General features: G+C 44.0%; 1 long non-coding RNA gene across 2 annotated transcripts; it reads right to left on the reverse strand.

Moving 5' to 3' along the window:
• Positions 1-1,240: 1,240 nt before the first annotated feature.
• LOC125945291 (uncharacterized) lies at positions 1,241-16,622 on the reverse strand. 2 transcript variants are annotated; one of them, XR_007466787.1, is made up of 4 exons: positions 16,234-16,622; positions 15,001-15,110; positions 8,044-8,179; positions 1,241-1,606 (listed from the first exon to the last, which is right to left on the reverse strand). It is a non-coding gene; the product is annotated as an uncharacterized LOC125945291 (long non-coding RNA). The 2 variants fall into 2 exon arrangements; XR_007466788.1 differs by lacking the exons at positions 1,241-1,606; positions 8,044-8,179 and adding an exon at positions 14,312-14,710.
• Positions 16,623-20,962: the final 4,340 nt, after the last annotated feature.

Genomic DNA, 20,962 nt, shown 5'->3' on the forward strand with positions numbered 1-20,962 from the left:
AATGACAGTCTTCATTTTTCTATGCAGGCAGACATATTGGTTGTCGTCATGTGGCTCTACCGCGTGACTGACATACGTAAGATCCGTGCGGATGTAGACGATTACTTTGCTGAATGCTCCGCATGTGGATGAGGCGGAAGGTTCGTAACCAGACAGCCTGAATGGAGTCGGTGTATTTGGTTCGCATATGACCAGTATGGGGAAGCGATTTGTAAAAACGAATTGGCGAAAGTTTGCTATGCGGGTCCTGAGACCTCTGGCATTCCACTGGAAGATCGACGCACCTTTAACTTCAGTGCGGAAGGCGACTGTTGGTCAAGCCATGGTGCTTAGACGATGCTAGCAAGCACTGGATTTAGTGCATCCAGTATTTGCAGAGCACTTCGAGCTGCAGGTGTTTGTAGCTTGTTGAGGGTCATGCGGATTGTATTAATTAGCGACGGCTGCATTACAGTCACTTGCCTGTCCTGGTCGGACAAATCACCGACAGTAGACGCCGAGGGTTGTCCTTCAGAAGTTTGCCGCAATCCTGTTGGTGCTTGCTGTCGTTTTGGTAGGGCCCGCCAAGATTCGGCAGATGTCTTCTCAGTGATCTTGTTCCTTCGTGGTCCTTTCCGCATTGTATGGTCTGGGCGGCAGAGGAGGAGGTGATGTCATATGAAGTGGCAAGCGCGCCGTAGAGGCAACAGCCTTCCTTCAAGAACGTCGGCGACAGGAACGTCGCCTCCTTATCTTAGCGGCGGCTTCTCGATTCGAGAGTTGAATGATCTCTCACCATTTCTTTCAAAATGGTCATTTCCTTTTTAATATGTGGGCAATTCTTCGATGAAGCCTCATGTGACCCGCCACAGTTCGAAAACTCCATTGCAGTGGCGCCACATTTATCTGCATCGTGGGGCTCCGCGCAGCGAGGGCATGCCCTACTAAAAATTCCTATTTGATTTCAAACGGGTTTCATCAAATAGGATTATGGAACGGGACCCCGTTTGAACCCATTTAGCCCAGACCTATTTGCCCCCGTTTAGTCCACTCCCGTTTGACCCTGTTCGAACCTATTTATTTCCCTATTTGAGCCAGGTTTCTTTAGACTGGTCCGATGTTACTTAACATAAGTCACTCTTTAAATCTATTTGGTGCACTTATGGATTTGAGATCAGCCTTGAACGAGTTTTGTGTGACCTATGAGTGCGCTTGACATGTATAACCTATAAGAGTATGCAACCTGAAAAAGATCGGTAGCTCATTTTCATATGTACTACAAGTATGCAAATGTAATTCTTGCAGGTGTACTGCATGCTTTATCATTTGTACTCATTTTACTGCAGTGTTGTGTTGCTGTAATGGTTTGTGCATAAAACAAATGTACAGCAAAGCGTAATTTTAAGTTGGAAAAATGTCGGGTGAAGAGGACTTGTAAAAGAAAGACATAAGTATACTTTACGTGTGTTTTTATGTACACCCATTCAAACATTATTACTGAAGCGCTCTGATTTTAAGACGGGGCATGTCGCACATCTGACAAGCATAGTTTATTTGAAATTCTATAATGGTACTCTGACAGAAAACCAGTGGAATGTGTTGCTTTGGTGAGAGCTTGCAGGGCACCCTGAAAAAGTAAAGAAAAGCCAACAATTTCTTTTCACTTATGCAACAGGTTCACACAAAGGCAAAAGCAGTTTTGCGTATGTTCACACAGATAAGAATGGGTAAGCATTCAGAATAAAGGAGATACTAACAAATCTCATTCAAAGGTAACTGGTTTCAGGCAATTTGGCTATGATTCTAAGGGAACATGCATTACTGTGGTAGAATAAACTGTCACAATTAGCGGGCCACTGAAACAAGTGTTATAATCAAAAAGACATTACTTATTCGATTAACAATAGTATTGAAGCAACAGAAGTAGTACAAGCATAAAATACACATTTAAAAAGCAGCATGGACACGTCACGCTAATAAATTACTTGGAAGCTACCTTTTTGCCAGCAAAGTAAATACCGTTGTGGAATAGTGGCTTTAGCATCCGTGTTTGGCTGATTTATCCCATACTGATAATTATGAGACTTAGATGGGCTAGTTGGTTGCTGGCTTGATGGAACATGTTATGATGGTGTTTGTAGTAAATTCTGCTTCTTTCTACGCCACGGTCTCATTGGTAATCCGGACAGAGTGTTCCTCTGACCCCTGACAAAGTGCAATGAGCATGAGAAGGTACCGCCTCCTGCTTTTTAACTATATTGCACGAGAACACTATAATATGGTCGTGCGTCGTCCTGAAGGGAACATCACCTTAGACGACTCTTGCACAGTGCTTGGTGCACCTGAGTAGTTCTGCCGGTCTCACTGATTATTGTCCCTTAAAGGCACTAAAATGATGCGTGATGGACGCTCGCACGATATAGCTAGAAATGGGGGAGGCTGTACACCTGGCCTCCAAAACATGCATGTTCATGTGTATGCATAGAGTTGTCAGCTTGCTTATTTCCTGTGCTCTGTGTTTCTGTGTGGACCTGCGTGCTAGGCCATGCCACGGGCTGTGCCGAATGTTTGGTATGTTATTGGTACTTTCTTCATTAACAAGTTCAGGGCCACGATCTTGTAGCAATGCATTTTCTGATGCCGTTTCTAATAGTGCTTCGTCAGTTGTCATAGTGACACTGTGCCCATGTTGTCAGTATGGATTTGATGGTACATGTTATAACGGTGCATGTGAGGACGGGACATAGAAAGAGTGCACTGAGGACAATCGCCGAGCTTCACACTGAGGTTTACTGCAGCAGTTCCTGCACAGAAACATTGGACAAAACACCACCATGGCACACATTGTCAGCGCGATCATAACAGAAAGTCATCATGTCATACAGCACTACAAACGTTCTCATCTGCACAAGATTAAAGAGACATTTGTACTACACGTTATACCCCATCAATTTACGCTCTTCAAACCCGCGAAAGTGAAAACCTTTTCTTGCAAATATGTCTTTTCTTTTTGATAAATTAAATGACGCGATGTTAATGCAACTTTCTCCATTCTTTTTTATATGAAATGCCCCAAACAATTCTCTCTCTCTTTGATCCTTAAAACTTCCAAGTATACAAGTGTCGTACACTGGAGTGCAAATACACCTTTGCAATGGTCAGACAAGCGACCCCCCCGCTACAAAAGCCTGCACGGATGCTCGATGCTCCCTCAAATGGTCATTAACGCATCTACCAGTTTGGCTGACATAACTGACACAGGAGAGCGGTATGTGGTAAACCACCTCTGTCTCGCAGCGTACGAAGCCCTTAACATGCTGTTTTGCACTCTTTTGTGAAGTGCGTGCACTGTTCACAGCATAGCACATTCGTGCCAGTTTTTCCGAGCGGAGGAGACTATGGGACTATTGGAACTCAAAACTTGTTAAGAGAGACATCGCATTGAACAGTATCAGATCCGCGCTTGAATGGTGATGCGAGCATCAGAAAGCTCGGAGTGCAAACCAAGAGGCTCAAGCAGGTGGGTTTCCCTGGTGAAACAATCGCTTCTGTTGTTGAAAGCCTATTTGGTGAAGTAAGGTCTGGTGTGAGGAGCAGGGGAGCTGATAAAGAATGGTCAAGGAAGCTCTTAATGGTGCCTTATTTGCACAACCTCTCCCACCACTTGAAGAAAGTGGCCGGAAAGTGCGGCCTTGCCATAGTGTTCTCCGCTCAGAAAAACTGGGGTGAATTTGCTGTGCAGTGAACAGTGCGCGCACTTCACATAAGTGTGCGAAACAGCATGCTAAGGGCTTCGTACACTGCCAGACGGAGGTGGTTTACCACAACCCGCTCTCTTGTGGCAGGTGTTATGTCAGCCAAACTGGTAGATGTTTAATGACCATTTGAGGGAGCATCCAGCATCCGTGCAGGCTTTTGTAGCAGGGGATCACTCGGCTGACCATTGCAAAAGGTGTCCTTGCACTCCAGTGTACAACGACACTTGTATACTAGGAAGTTTTAAGGATCAAAAAGAGAGAGAATTGCTTGAGGCATTTCACACGAAAAAAGGAAGGAGAAGGTTGCATTAGCACCGCATCACTTAATTTGTCAAAAAGAGAAGAGATATATTTGCAAGGTTTCCAAGTTGGCGGGCTTGAAGAGCGTAACTTGATTGTATAATGTGTAGTACAAATGTGTCTTTGATCTTGCGCAAATCAGGATGTTCCGTAGAGTTGTATGACATGACCATCTGTTGTGATCGCGCCGACACAATGTGCGCCATGGCGGTATTTTGTCCAATGTTTCTGCACAGAAACTGCTGCTTGTGTAATTTTTCTGCTGTAAACCTCAGCTGAAGTTCGGCGATTGTCCTCTGTGCATTCTTTCTGTGATCCGTTCTCACACATCGCCGTTATACGATGTTCCATCAAACCCGTACTGATAACGTAGGCACAGTGTCACTATGACAACTGACGAAGCACGATTAGAAATGGCATCAGACAACGCATTGCTACGAGATCATGGCCCTGAACTTGTTAATGAAAAAAATACCAATAACGTGCCAAACATTCGGCGCAGCACACGGTATGGCCTAGCGAGCAGATCCACACAGAAACACAGAGCACAGGAAATAAGCAAGCTGACAACTCTATGCGTACACATGAGCATGTATGTTGTGGTGCTCATGTGTACAGCCTCCCACATTTTTATCCATATTGTGCGAGCGTCCATCCCGCATCATTTTAGCACCTCTAAGCGCAATAATCAGCGAGACACATAGAAGAACTCTCAGGTGCACCAAGCACTATCCTGTGCAAAAGTCGTCTAATGTGATGTCCCGTTCAGGATGATGCACAACCATATTATAGTGTTCTCATCTAATATAGTTAAAAAGCGGGAGGCCTTATCATGCTCATTGCATTTTGTTAGGGGTCAGAGAAACACTCTGCCCGGATTACCAATGAGATCTCTGCCGGTCGTGAACAGTGGATGACAAGAGTGGCATGGAATGAAGCAGAATTTGCTACAAACTTGCGATCTTGCAACTTTTGGAGATATCGCAGCTGCGTACAACGTATGGAAACCTTTGGGTGATAACATTTTCCCTACAGTGTTGCAGTCAAGATTTCAAGATACCCGGAGCACAGCACAGAAGCATTGCTAGATAAGAAGTCAAATATACATAAAGTCAATACTGAGCCACGAAAAAATTTTCGACTTAACTGATATGTTCAGATATCAGAGTTTGAATTAACAAGGGTTCAAGGGATAATCCGGAGTCCCCTACTACAGCATGCCTCATAATCATATCGTGGTTTTAGCATGTGAAACTCAAGAATTTAATTTTTAGAGCAAACAGTATATGCATAAGACCAAATGATAATATAGAATATGCTGACAGCAGCTACATAAACAAAAATTTCATACTTTCAAGAAATTGTCAGATGGTCTGAACAAAGATCTACTAATGCCAAAATTATGGCCATTAGTTATAAAAGGCCTATTCTGCAATACCTTCTTTACATTTAACTCAAATTATATGTGCAGTGTACACACATTGTGCTAACTACAGCTGAAAAAGATTGGCACTATTCCTTCAAGTAAGAAGTGCATGGTACTTTTTCACGGAATAGCAGCAGTTTGCCTTGCGATTGTTAGCCTATGCAAATGGATTTAAAACTTCTTGACGTCCCTGTCCCCTGGACAGATTCAATAGTCGCATTGCGCCTCCTTTCATCAGTTTTTGGCCACAAAGTCATGCAGATAAAAACAATAACCTGAGTTTGAACCTGTTAATGCATTCCGTTTCATAATAATGCAATTGTGGTCACTGAAAAAAATAAGCTCAAGTTGCGGAGCAGAAACAGATTCCAGGGTTACACCATGGCAGCTACGCCACGTGGACCTTTTCTTTTACTTCAGAAGGAGCTTACTGCAGGCATGTTCCACGGTGCAGGTTACTCTCGCCAAGATATTGTGAAGTATCCTGCAGTGTCGAAGTTCAGTCCTTTGCACAAAATGGCAGTTTCAGGTTTAGTGGGCTTGCAGGAAGACAAGCTGAAGTTAACTTCTTGGTTTAAACAGGCTTTTTTTGTTTTAATATGTCAAGCTTTCTTGCGACAGTTTGCACAGGTGGTCCCTTAGCGTCGCTATGAAGTGGACATAGAGCTGCTCTAGTTGGCATCTTGCAAATGTGTCAGTTTTCAAGCCCTTGATTTTCTGTCAGCATTCTTGAACTCTTGCTATTAGTAATTTCTGCCCGGCTGGATGAATTATCCGGAGGCTCCACACTGACGCTACTGATGTCTTAAAGTGCCGACTTTTCAGGACAAGGTTCTTAGCTTTGTAAGTCTGGTTGAAGGAAAGGTGGCACTTATAGATTTCTAATCTGGACACGAGTAAGACGAACCAATGTGCCTTGGCTAAAATGTGTTATCCATAACTTCTGTAGGCAATTTTGTCAAAGCTTCAACGAAAATTCATTTAATCAGGTAACATGATGATGAGCATGTGGTCAATGACCAAGTTACTGCCAGCATGCTACCACTGAGAGCAATTTTCTCAACCCTTGACTAACTGCTATACACTATGGACAAGACGTAACCAAGATTCGCTGGCTTGTTTCAATAATGTCTAGAATAGGCACCTGTAAGTGCCACCTTTCCTACAACCACATTTGGAAAGCGAAGAACCTTATCCTAAAAAGTCTGCACTTGAAGACATAGATAGCGTCAGTGTGGGGCCTCAAGATAATTCGGCAAGCCGAGAAATTACTGACAGCACGATTACAAGTACACCAACAGAAAACCAAAGACTTGGTAGACGATGCAATCTTCACAGCGCTAACTACAGCAGGTCATTCTTCAGAAGTTCTTGAATGCACAACTCTATGCCAACTTCACACCAATGCTACTGAAGCACCCATGCAGACAGTTGCAAAAAAAAAAAAAGCTTGATGCCCCACGAGAAATGCGCCCACTCAAACCATGGAAGTTATGTGTAACTTGTCTTCCTACAACTACAATGAACCTAAAGCTGCTGTTTTGCACAAGGGAACAAACACCAACACTGGTGCCTCACTCAACCCGAGTCACCTGCTCCGTGGAAGGTGCAGTCAGTCAGCTTCTTTGTGAAGATGAGGCCCGCACCTGCACTGTCAGTGAGCTGTACAAATTACAGAAGCACAGCCTACAAGCTTATGTGTCTTAGTGTGAGCAAAGAACCCGTATGGGCTCCAAAACCCATCGAACCATTTAACCCAACCCAACGAGCCAAGCTAGTTTCGTTCCGAGAAAAGTTGCAGCACGTAGGCGTTTCCTAGAATTCTTTCTCGGCCCAAAACAAGCTTGGCTTGTTGTGAAGGCACATAAATAATGAAAAGGCATGCATCACTACCTGTGAAAAAAAAGAATGCAAAAAAAATGCATGTAGAGTACACAGGTGCAGTGTCTATCACATACCATTATTGTGCAGTAGATGCTACATTGGCTAAACAAGCCAAATGTATAAATGACAGGCCGCGTAACCACGCAAACTTGATGTGTGGGTCAGTTGACATTAGTATTGCACTGCTCTCAGTGCAATGTGCACCCATATTTAAAAACCACTTGATTGTGGCAAAATATAAAGACCAGAGTGCTTCAGAGATATGTGAATCTTTCCTTATTCAAATGACGGGGAACCAGTGTGTTAGCTCCCTATCAATAGAATTATTAGACATTGAGACTGCTTATCATGAATGTAAAACAAATCGCGCTAGCCATGCCATGCGCCCTTTTTGTATTTGTGTGAGCAACATGCATTCAGATTGATCTATTCCACCCCTTTCGTCCTTGGCACCATATCGCTGTGCGAGTAAAAACTGGACATTTTCTTAGTGAAAGAGTATTAGTTTAACACACAAACTAGCTCCATGGCAGTTTGTAATAAAGGAGTATAAGCATCCTCTGAAAACATGCCCATAAAGAACAGTGCTAAAAGAGCTCTTTAAAAAAAGAACATGAGTGTATCTGTCATAAAGGCCAACTCTTGTGTCTTTTACTTGACATATTTTTCAATACCAATATTGAGGTGCAAGCTCACCATAGTATATTACCTTGCCAATGAAGCAAATCACAGTAGTGCTTGACTGTCGTGGGAACAACTCGGATGTGAAGATTGGCACCAATTCGCAGCATAGCATGTTCTGCTTACACTTCATCACCAGGCCGAGCCATACCTATAGCAGCATTAAAACAAGTGAGCTTAGTGCCATAAGAGAAACAATATAGAAAGTGACACTGTGAACAAAGCAACCTTCATTAGGCATAAACAGTAATAAAATGTAGACATTGTACCCATAGCTAACTTGACTTTGAGCAACATAGCATGCACAGTAAGAAAGATCTGATGTATGAGCCATCTACTTGAAGAAGATTACTCGAAAGCCCCTTTTTGCCGCCCCCCCCCCCTCATGCACGGATGGCTGTCTGGCTGAGTAAACCTGGTTTATCCCAGATATAGTGTAAGCAAGCGTTGTCACTTGGGGGGGCCAATCCTAATATTATTGCAGAACATGTATTCTTACAATGATAATTTTTTTGTAACGCTGGCCATCCTGCAGACCCTGCAACATTATAGCATCGATATGGCTAATCGCATTACCCGATAAGGCTAACCAATAAGTGTCCCAAGAAGCATAACTCCGGATTTCTACTCGGAAGCATTCACTACATTTTGACAAATATGCTTCTATAGCTTCAACTCTATTTTCATCAACATAGTACAAGCTTCAAGCATCTGCACAAACTTAATGCAAAAGGGTGCCCCCCCCATTAGGAATACCCCAATAGTTTCCTACCAATTCAGCCTTTAAAATAAACACTAGCAAGTTCTTTACTATGCCTAGAACAAATGAAGCTGTGCTGGAATTGAATAAGCCTTTTCCATACATGCGAAAATCACCACCACTATGACTTGCTTATGGGCATTTTGTAGACAAAAAACACCAAGCACAAGAGTTGAAGCTTGGGCAAGTCGGTAACTTCATTTTGGTGGTGCTCACAATGAACACATGTGAGGGAAATAAGCGACAGACAGAGAGTGAAAGCGTGCTGTGCTCTATCGCTCTCTGACTGTGACTTCCTTGGTATGCGTGCACTGTGGATGTTCCTTATCTCTTTAGTATGTGTGCACAGTGAATACCATTGAAAGGAACATAGAGATGAGGTAATGCTAGAATGAATACAATGAACAAGAAACGTGCCTTCTGATGCAGCACATCCTTATGCGACACAATTTTCTGGCAACATCCTAAGCCTGCTATTGCACTGAAAATGGCTTATTCGAGCTGCTGTACAAGACAAGTTTGCTTTTACAGAATACTGAATACATTTGTTCAATTATTTCGACAAACTTGTGGTTATGCAGTAATGTGAAAAGGTGGCATCATTAAAAGCCACCTTAGTTCTTGTGTAAAAAATTTTAATTACATTATGGGGTTTTACATGCCAGAACCAGTCTTATCATGAAGCACGCCGTAGTGAGGGACTCCAGAATAATTTGGACCACCTGGGGTTCTTTAACGTGCGCCTAAATCCAAGTACACAGGTGTTTTCGCATTTCACCCCCTTGAAAAGGCAGCCGCCATGGTCACGATTTCATCCCGAGACCTCGTGCTTAGAAGCTCAACACCATAGCCACTAAGCAACCATGGCAGGTATGCAAAAAAAAAGAAAGCATACAGTCAACTCGAGAGATCAGGCTAGGTATAAATAAGCAACAGTCAACAAGCTGAACCTTTGCATGATTGCTTTGCATAATGGTTGAGGTAAAAACAATTGCCGAAACATTCCAGATGCACTCAACACGATTTGGAGAAGACAGCATATGAGAGTTAAAAATGTTGAAAGGGAAATGTTTAGAGTAGTGCTTTGCTGCTGCAATGGTTTTTGTCAGTGCGCCAGTGAGCACAGTACGACTGAGGCAGCTGCTGAAAATAATAGATCCTCTTTATGGCTTTTTAGGGACTGATTTGCATGGTTTGTTGCATGCCTCAGGAATTTTCTTATTTATTTATAAACGTACCTCATAGGCTCCAGTGGGAGTATTGCGTGAGGTGGTAGGAAAAAATTTCTGAACTAAAAAGGAGAACATTCAACAAAAGAACTCAAACAAAAGAAGAAAAAAAAAACCTACTCTCTCACAATGTGGCTGCAAATCGGGCAGCTAGCTTATAAAAACAAAGCAATTAGAAACACTTTCATACTGGTAGTGCTTTAGGAGACAGAATGTTAAATTCTGAGCTTCGAACACTTTAAGCCACCTTTTGTGGCCTTTTGGTCTGAGGTCCCGTTCTCCCTAGTATTATGGGAATCAATAACCCCGCTCCCCCCCAAATTTTTTAAAAATGTAATACACAATTAGGTCAACTTACAGAGCTATAATTAAGAACACAGAATTTGCGCATGCACACATGTTAGAAGAGAAACGGAAGTCTACAAGAATGCGTAATAACAAAGGTAACCAAAGCCCTGCTGCTTTTGTTGGGCAAATCATAGCAAGACATGAAAGGATATGCATGCCTCACAAGATGGTCCCTAAAAAAATTGCCACAATGCAGTCAGTAGGGAGCACATCATGCATTTCTACAATAGCCTCCAATTACATTTAACTCAGAGGAGGCTACTTAAATGAATTGATTAAACTGAAGGTAGGCCAGATTCAAAATATGCAATTCAAGTAGACCGAAGCTGCAAGTTATGAATATAGCATATTCATAGCAACAGTGCTGTACATTATGTCATACATGCCAACCTGTGAACTTTATATTTCGTAAAAATTCTGCAGAAAAAAACTTTTTATTGGCAAGGTAGCACACATTTTTTTAAAGCTTCCTCTCAGCACCCAGACTGTTGCATTGATACACACATAATCAGGGGCGGATCCAGGTTTTTTCTGAGGGGGGGGTCAGCTTCTGTCAATGATGATGATGATGATAGTAGCCTTTCTGATTTACCGAAATGCACCGTTTCTGCTCACGATAAACCCGCGTTTTATAAGGCTAGAGCAACACCTCTAGCCCGCCGTGGTGGCTCAGTCAGCTCAGGTGTTGCGCTGCTGAGCACGAGATCACGGGATCGAATCCCGGCCGCGGCGGCCGCATTTCGATGGAGGCGAAATGCAAAAACGCCCGTGTGCTTCCGTTGTAGTGCACGTTAAAGAACACCAGGTTGTCAAACTTAATCCGGAGCCTTCCACTACGGCGTGCCTCATAATCAGAACTGGTTTTGGCACGTAAAACCCCAGTAAGAGGAAGAAGCCCTTTAGCGAAGCCAGGTATCGGTTTCTCCGAGCTTATAGGAAAAGGACGTTACCCAATACAGCCATGTGCTTGGCGGCTGTGCCTGATAATACAGGGCGTTCAAAACTAAGATTTATGGTTTTCTTAAAATTAGGCAATTAGGCACCCAGCAGGTGGGCACAAAGTGAGATGACAATTATCGCTGTGAGCAGCCGAATTAACTAAAGTTGAACAATTAATTTTTTCGACTGCAGTAAGTGGGTATGTTTGTATTGAAAACTTAGAGACAGTCGTGTTTCTACGCAGTATCGGTCGGAATAATTATTCTAGCGTGTTCGAGCTCCGAGATATCCGACTCCAAATTTCAATTGTCTTACTGCGCAGAGTTATCGACTCGACGCGCGAGCGGTTTATGCTTTGTGTTGCTGGGGAAGGGAGGCATTTTTAAGATTTTTTAGGGCATTCACATCCTGATGGGTGAAGTGTTGTCATGAGATTTGTGCATGACAACACCAAACTTGAAGCGGCAGTATGTATGAAATATTCGTTAGCATAGCTAAAAAGGTTTCTGCTGTTGATGGTGTAGTTGTTGCTTTTGATTTCAATAAAACTTACAATACTTGGAAATCAGCAGTCACTTTATTTGCGTAGCCCAGGCAATGACCATGCCTGGTCGTCTGGTCACCATTACGCACGCGCATTAACACTCCGGCTTCTCCGCTCGCGCCATTATCTCGGCATGGCAGCTGCCGCCAGCTTTACAGGCTGCGCGGTAGCGTGTTACGACAGCGGTTACGGGTTCTTCGATTTTTTTATTGCGGTAGCAATTATATGGACACTTCAACCGGATTTCTGCCGTCGGCGTCGTCGCGTCGCCGTTGCCGTCAGGTTCCGTAGAGATAAAATCTTCACCGCGCGCCGTATGCCCGAGCGGAAGCGTGCGGGGACGCGCGCTATCACGGAGAGCGAACGCACTCATCTCCCACGCGCAAGCAAGGAAGCAGGAAGCCAGCGCCGGAAAGAGCGGGGGGGGGGGGGGGGAGGGGAGAGAGAATCTGCCAACAACTGCGCTCGTCGCTCGTCCGCACCGTCTCTTATCTCCACACGGCTCTGACCTTTATGCGCCGTGCATTCGCCGCTCAGTTTCCGTTGAAGCGATAGACCGCACGCACCTTCGCCCGCAGCAGCGTATGCTTGCTGCCAGCGTTTTGACAGTCGTTGTCTGCAGTCATTCAGTGTGATCTATTCGTGTTTGTTTGTGCGCGCTCACACCACGCTTGTTCATTCAGTTAGTAATAGTCGGGCCACATTTTCCAACGCACGCTACACATGCAATGCTGCCCAAATCGGCAGTGCAGCGCTACAGCTGTGTCCCTTCGCACGCGATGCGCACGGGAAGCGCTTCTCATCAACACCACCGTTTCACAAGCGCCTTCTCGTTGTCATCGAGTCTCTCTTCATGACGGTCTACTTACGGCGCAGCACACCTGCTTACTTAATCAGCTCATGTTTACTACAATTCACATTGCTACCAAAGCCGCTCACCTTACTTCGTATGACATTGCTGTGTTGCTATCGCATTCATTGCTTCGCCCTTAGGGCGAAACTGTGACATTTTTTTATTTCGCCAGCCGTGAGGCGAAGGGGGACAGTTATTATCTTTGCCAATGCCTCCGCCGCGTTGTCAGACTAAATGCCGCACTCAACAGCCGCGTCACATCATGGAAGAGCTTTGCGCCAATCCTCACTCTCTTGCATGCGTAATCATGCGAACGACAATTAAAATTTGGAGTTGGATATCTCGGAGCATAGACATGCTAGAGGAATTCTTCCAAGTGAAACTGTGTAGAAACACGACTGCCTCTAACTTTTGAATACAAACATACAAACTTACTGCAGTCAATGAATAGTTAATTATTCAATTTTAGGTAATTCGGCTGCTGACAGCGATAATTATCATCTCACTTTGTGTCCCCCTGGCCGCATAACTTATTTGCGCAGGTGCTCTTTACGTGCCTCCCAGTGCCTAATTTTAAGAAAACCATAAAGCTTAATTTTGAACACCCGGTATGTCTAGCCTGTATTGTTTCTTAAAATAAAATTTAGGATGATCTGTCGCAGGTTTGTTATGCATGCGTAAGCACGGGTCCGTCTTTGGAGTTCTGTTGGGACACCTTGATTTCCTTAAGAAGATTCTTTGTGTTCGGCTGAGACACCTTCGTTTGCTTTGGAGCTCCGACGCGGCAACCACTACGCTGGTTGTTTACGATATGCGGATCACCGCGTATGAAGAAGACTCACGACGCCACCTGCAAGAACGATGTGGCCTAGTAGCCGAGAGCGCGAGCCAGCGTCTTCATGTTTTGTTTCCCACGCGACGTCATCCTTTTACACAAGGCGCGCATCTGCTCCCGTTTCTCTAACCACGCGACGCCATCCTAGGCCCGCGTGCTGGCGTTGGCCGCTGACATCACGCTCCCCCACTTCGCAGCCGCTGCTCGAGGCTTCGCCCCGCTCCACGAGAACGCCCACTCAGATAAACAGGATCCGGCGGGCTTGAGCCTCCTATGCTTAATGTAGGACAATAAAACTGCGAAGTTACAATGAAAAACTTGTAGCGTACGAACGGCACTGTGCTCGTACTGGATATTGTCAACGTGTAACTGTGATCACAAAGCCCGCCGAGGTGGCCCAGTCAGCTAAGGCGTTGTGCTGCTGAGCACGAAATCGCGGGATTAATTCCCGGCCGCGACGGCCGCATTTCGATGGAGGCGAAATGCAAAAACGCCCGTGTGCTTGCGTTGTAGTGCACGGTAAAGAACCTCAGGTGGTCAAAATTAATCCGGAGCCCTCCACTACGGCGTGCCTCATAATCAGAACTTGTTTTGGCACGTAAAACCACAGAAAGAAGAAGAACTGGGATCACACTGAGTGCTACAGTAAAAAAAAAGTTGCCTATGCGTAGTTCTTAGTTTAGCTGTTAGTTGGTATTATTTATATATGAACACTTCAGCGAGAGATCTCTTTCACTAAGCAGGTTGGTCGCGGAACCGATGACAGCCAATGAGGCAACCGATGACACCTCAATGGGGAACAGAGTTGATCAGGCGCGAAGGAGCTCGCGCGGACATCTGCGTGCTTGGCAAAAGGGACGTCCCCTCGTTCATTCGACGCCACCGATGGGACGAGTAAGGCACGGCCGGCGCCAGGAGGTCCAAGGTGTTCATGAAAAAAAATAACTATGGCAACTTCGCCACACCACACCCCTACGGAATACAACTAAGCTTGTGAGCGAGCTAGCTTTACTTCTACATGGCTGATACCACTGGTACTCGCGAAAAATAATTTTGAAGAATGCTGGTGGCCATATTTTTTTTGCGACAGGGCCATCCCCCATGTCAGCGAGGGGGCGATGCAGAAATCTGAGGGGGGAGTCAGGACATCCGGACATCCTCCCTGGATCCGCGCCTGCACATAATTAACCATTATTTAACAGCACACAAAGCAGCAGCGAACTGAAACACCAAAACTGACAACACTGTTTTATATCACCAGAGCACTTTTGCAGTGTTCTTGCTGCTGCCGATTTAGCCTGTTTAAGAAATTTATCTGAACAAACTGGCCTAAAGCAAGTGCCCCCTCTGGTATGCTCGTTAGAGATCACGAAAAATAAGAAAAATTCAGGAGAGTTGACAGGTATGAATTATACCAACAAAACCTACAGCTTGTGTAAGTGGCAGGGACCATTTTGTACACACCTTGTCGCATCATGCAGATCAGATGATTTGCCGTGCTGTTCCGGCTGCAGAAATGTCTTAGGTTCCTATGCGGTGTAGAGATGCCTCTGGTTCACGAAATCTTGACATCCCTAAACAATAAGAAATGTTCAATTTACTGTAATCCCTGCTGAAACTGCAAGCTTGCAAGTTAACAAGATCATGTTACATTCTGAAAAGTCTCACACAACCAAACTACACGAAGCTGCATCTGGTTGTGCAAACATCTGATTGTTACACCACAAGCGGTTATTTAACATGAAATGAAACTGCAGCAAACATAAATCTACTATTAAAAGCTTCACACAAATGCACATCTGTAGGAAGTGAAATGTGAATTGTACTACGAAGAAAATTTCTTAGCACATGAAAAGTGTTCCAAAATCGAATTTCTTTATGCGGTGGAACAAAGCATTGTCTCGAAGGACGATGCACTGGAAATTACCAAGAACAAACGCCCTATTTTTCAGCAGAAAAAAAAATTCGATTAAAAAGAAACACGGCTGTTGTAATCTCGGCTTCTCTGAAATAAACATTTACAAGCACACGAAAACACACAGGACACCCAACACAAGAAATACAGCCTGTCTGGCGACACTACATGTAGTAGAATTCGCATACAAGCTAAAATCTGTCCATGCGTCAGACACAACAATCTAGTACCATCTCGCGCAGCCGTTAGCTGACGTACAGCCTCCCGCATTTTTAACTATATTGCACCAGCATACTATGAAATGGGTGTGCGTTCGTCCTGAGAATAGCAGCTTAGCAGATGACGCTTGCGCTGGAGAGTGCTTTATGCGCCTCTGCTTACTTTTGTCAGTCTCGCTAAGTATCGCCGTTGAAGGCGCTAAAATGGCCCATGATCGACGCTCGCGCAATATAGTTACAAATGCGGAAGGCTGTACTTCTAGAAATACCTATACAGAAATTACGTACACAAGCAGTAACTTTCCCTGCTTGATTTTTTTCTCTACCATTCAGGTCAAACAATCACCGCAGAAAGCAAATACATGATAAAGCTCCTGGCAACGTCCAATACGTTCCAGGACATTTTTTGTGAGACTGTTCGCTAAATGTGCACTGCGACATGAACGAACATTCGAAAAACACATTTATCATTGTGGTCGCTTTACTAATCATCTCGTGATCCGTATAACAATTCACACTTCACGAACCATTGACTACAAAACTGCGCGCAAGCGCCGGACTTACCTTTCTAGGCGTAGTCGGCAAACGCTCCTTCATGTCAGGTCGCGGCGTCGACTGCACGACGATCCTTCCGACGTAAACACTGTTGAATTGCGGATGAACTACAGCACGTAATAGCTCAACAAATTCTTCCGTGCACTGTGATCCGATGCGATATTATCAGAGGCCGGGAACAAAGAAAGCGCAAGCGGGCCATAACTACGATAATCGACATCGGCGAACCACGCGAAAGGTACTGCGAGCTACGTTACGCGGTCCCAGGGGTTAGGTGATCATCAAAGCACACAAGGGGCACGACATTTTCTCTCGGCACAGCGTACACACGATTAAACATCCACATCGACCTGCCTCAATGCAGCGCGCACGCACAGCAACAGGCAGCAACAGCACGGTCATGCCCTGGATGGATGGATGGATGAGGCTGAACCCTTTAAATCGGGCGGTGGCATACGCCACCTAGCCATGGCTATTAACATAATTTGTACTTTGTGGTGGGTGAAATTTCACCCCTGCCTTAATTTTATCCACCAATCAGATAACCTCTGTTTGGTTATTTCTACCCGCTTAAAGTCTATTTTGCCTTCACTGTCCCTAAACCCCAATGCTTTGAAAAAATCAGCCCCGTTGCCTTGCACTGTAGGGTTAAGCCCCTTACAGAAAAGTATGAGGTGTTCAGCCGTTTCCTCTTCTTCTCCACACGCACAGCACAACGTGTCTATACCTTGGTACTTGACTCGGTACATCTTAGTCCGCAATACTCCCGTCCTGGCTTCAAACAACAAAGAGCTTCCCCTAGAATTATCGTAGATATTTTCTTTGGCAATTTCTTGCTTGAACGTTCGGTATGTGCCCAGTGCTGATTTCGTCTGCATCCCTGTTTTCCACAGACCCCTCTCTGTTTCCTTAACCTTTTTCTTAACCGCTGTTTCCTGGTTTGCACCCCCCCTGCAGTCCAAATATGGACTGCAGGGGGGGTTACCACCCCCTGGGGCAGTGGCAGCGCCTCCTGGGGGCACCGAAAGCGACCATGCTTTCGTGCTTTTGCCCACTTTCGGCCATTTGGTGACCGCATGTATCGTGACGGCGTAGTATGTGGTAGTTTGTATGGGTGTTCTGTGGTAGTATTTCGATATTATGCGTCTTGTACGGCGGGTTCCAGCCACGTTTCTTTCAATAGTTAGGACGGCAATCGCTGTGCGTGCGGGGTTCTGTGGCCGAGGTATGTAAACAACTGGAAACAATCGATCACGTTTTTTTGCATTGTTGGGAAGGGGTTTATTTTTGGGACGTTCTTCAAAGAACACTACAGAAAGAATTGCCCTTAAATTCATTAGGTATTAGATTTTTAACTGTAGAAAATGAGGACGGACTGCCTTTGGATCTCATTATGCTAATGGGCCTCCACTGTTTATGGCGGGCTCGAATGGCAGGTTTTTATTGTGAGCCTGACCGAAGGCCTGCGCGACAACTTTTCCGGGAGGATGTTTCCAAGTTCATCGATGTAATTAAAGATCAGGAATGCCCCCCGGATTGGCTGACGAGGATTGAGCCCCTCGCAACTTTAAAAGAATTTTAAACCTGACATGACATGGCAGCCAAAATATGGCTGACCGCACAACATGGATGCATGCAACTGTGAAAGTATGTGTATATGTATGATTATGTATTTTGTTTTTTGGCAAGAACTGTTGAAATTGGTGTCCACAAAGTGAAAGTTCCGGCAATAAAGAAAAAAAAAAAAAAAAAGGTTCTGTGGCCGAGTGGTTACGACGCTTGCTTTGGGATCTGCGGTACGCGGGTTCAAATCCCGCTTTGGCTTTTTTTTTTTTCTTGTTATTTATTAACCTTTTCTTTCTTTTTTTTTTTCTCTGTGTTTGGCAGCGCCGTTGGTTGTGCCCCGGCGTCGACGCGAAGCGGCTGTCGTTGGGGTGTTACGGAGCGCTCGCTCGTGTGTACCAATTTCAAATCGAATTTTACCGTAAATCTGTTCAAGCATTAATTCGAGCATGACAGCTTCATGTAGACCTTTTTGGTGCCAGTGGGACCAGTATGAGCCAGTTTAACTGGTTTAACTACCAAACGGGTCCCCTGTTTAGACCCATTTCTGTGTCGCAGATTCCTGTTAAAACCTGCCTGCGGGCCAAATAGGCCCCTGTTTGGTGCCAGTGCCCAGTATGAACCTGTTTGTTCGCTAAACGGGGCCCCTGTTTAGACCTATTTATGTGTGGGAGGGTCCCGTTTAAACCTATTTGCAAGCCAAACAGGACCCCGCCCAGTCAAAAAAAAAAAAAAAACAATTGAAACCATTTGGAAATATCAATGGGTCCAAATGTAAACGGCAATTTCCTATTGGGCCAAATGGTATTGCCAACTAAACCATTTGGACCAGTTAGAATGGCCAATTGGTTCAATTGGAAACACTCACTTCCAATTGGACCAGATGGACTTTCCAGCGGGACCATTTGGGCCAATCTAAATTGCCAAATGGAATTACCAAACCATTTGGACAAACATTTTTTTGCGAAAATGTTGAAGACGTGTGTAGAAGAGTTGCAGATTTCTTTTGCCAGGGTTTTACATTGCCAAAACCATAACCCGATTATGAGGCACGCCATAGTAGAGGACATAGTAGTAGAGGAATTTTGACCACCTGGGGTTAATTTTTTAACATGCATTCAGTGCATGGTACACGGGTGTTTTTGCACTTCGCCACCTTCGAAATGCGGCTGCTTTGGCTAGGATTCGATCCCACCCCCTCAGGCTTAGCAGTACAATGCCAAAGCTGCTACACCACCACGGCAGGCAACTGTCCCAGATAGAAGCACCAGTTGGTCACATAAATCCAAATGATGTCTGCATGCAGGAAAAAGAGTTGGAATTGTTGGCTTAAAATGCCACGTTAATATAAAGCAGTCAGAGTATAGTATTGCCAAGAAGCTTCATGGCATATGTATTACAAAAGCACAGATTCCGGGTTGCATATATGTTTATTAACACAGCACAAAAACAAACAGTGCACACTCCTTTCCCCACACTTGCAATATAATGAAAAAGGAAACATGTTGTTTACAATATTGCCTATACTCTTGCACATAAAATTATTTGCAGCGATGAATTTTATGTTGTGTCAACTTTGCCATTGGTGCATAAGCACTCAAATTTTTCTCGATCATGCTGATTATAAGAGGATTCAGCTCAAGTTATGTAGAAATGAAAGGCACTGCAGATGAGCCGCAGCTGTCTAAATCGCATGTTCTTACTTAATTCATATGACCAAGGGGCTCACAGTTCAGACACCACTAGCCAAATGGAACAGTAAAAAGAGAATTATCTGCAACTTGGCTGGTGGAATGGAATAGCCTTAATTAAGCTGTAATACAACATACTCGTATGAAAAGAGGGTGAATGCTAGTGCAGATAGCACACACAAATCAATCAATAATGCTTTATTCAAAATCTTATCGATGTTTGGGGCACGAAAAAAAGCCTGAGAATTGCCTTGCTTACAAGTGCACAAAGAGGGAAATGGCAAAGAAATAGTAATGTAATAAAAGAAAAACAAGTAACAAGTTGACGAAAAAGCAAACTACGGTAAATAAAAAAAACACTAAATGTGAGAACAAGTTGGATACTTCACACATTCAAGTAAAGCAATGTATACACTACTAAGCCAACGTTATAAACACATTAAACAATAGTAAATGCACTTCAATGTATTTATACAAGTATGATGTTTTCTTTCCAACTACACCAATAAATAAAAAAGAAACTGAAAAGGTTCAGCAATCTCTCTTCCTGCTTCAATAGAAGGTGGGTAGCAACAAGACCCTCATGGTCCTAACACTAGTGTATCCACTAGCCAAAATGAATCAACTACAGGAGACTTCAACCAAAATTTTAAATACAAAAGTTTGTACATTTGTAGGTTCTGCAAGATTAGGCCATTATAAAAACAACCCAAGTTTCAAAAAGAAGTGCCAAGAAAGAACAGGCACATAGTGTGAACTTTTGATACAATGCATAATTTATTCTCCCATTCTGCTCCTTAGTGTGCCACCTAATAGGTAATTTTGCAAGCATTGCAGTTACGAAGTAAGTAAAATTTAAAGGCAGTGTGGAGACTTCTAGCGAATTAAAGCTTTAAGGACAAATTTGTTGTACATGTGATACAGAGTAATAGTAATGCAATGCGCATAGGATACTAAAATTTACATAGTGAATGAGCTAGGCACAGGTGAAACATACACATTTGATCCAACTTTCATGAGTGCACAAACATTCAAAATTTCCGAGGCTGATACCAGTGTTGTTGCTGCTGCTTCTTTCCGAACTTTTACTAAGTGGTCCATTATCAAATTATTATATTTCACAGCAAAGCATTGGAGGCGTCGGGCAACAATGTACGCTTCATTGGTACATTTGCAAAGAATGGCTTCTATTATGGCATACGAATGGTCTACAAGTTGGATTGTCGAACTATTTGTTTTTCTTTTTGAGGAGTAGCTGCGGCTAGTAAATACCACCCCTTTTCTCAGCATGCGTGGGTACTGTACAAAAACGGTAGAAGCATCAGTGGCAGACAGGCTACTTGTTTGATATGGGACACCTCTTCCAAAGAGACGGACATTTTCTGAAATAGCTACAGTTTTCTGCGTGACTGTTATGTCGAGAGATGTACAGTAATTGTACACTCTTGCTTCAGTTGTCATGTTCGTTAGTTGTTCAGTTAGAC

Source organism: Dermacentor silvarum, chromosome 5, assembly GCF_013339745.2.
Source record: "Dermacentor silvarum isolate Dsil-2018 chromosome 5, BIME_Dsil_1.4, whole genome shotgun sequence".
Lineage (NCBI taxonomy): Eukaryota > Metazoa > Arthropoda > Arachnida > Ixodida > Ixodidae > Dermacentor > Dermacentor silvarum.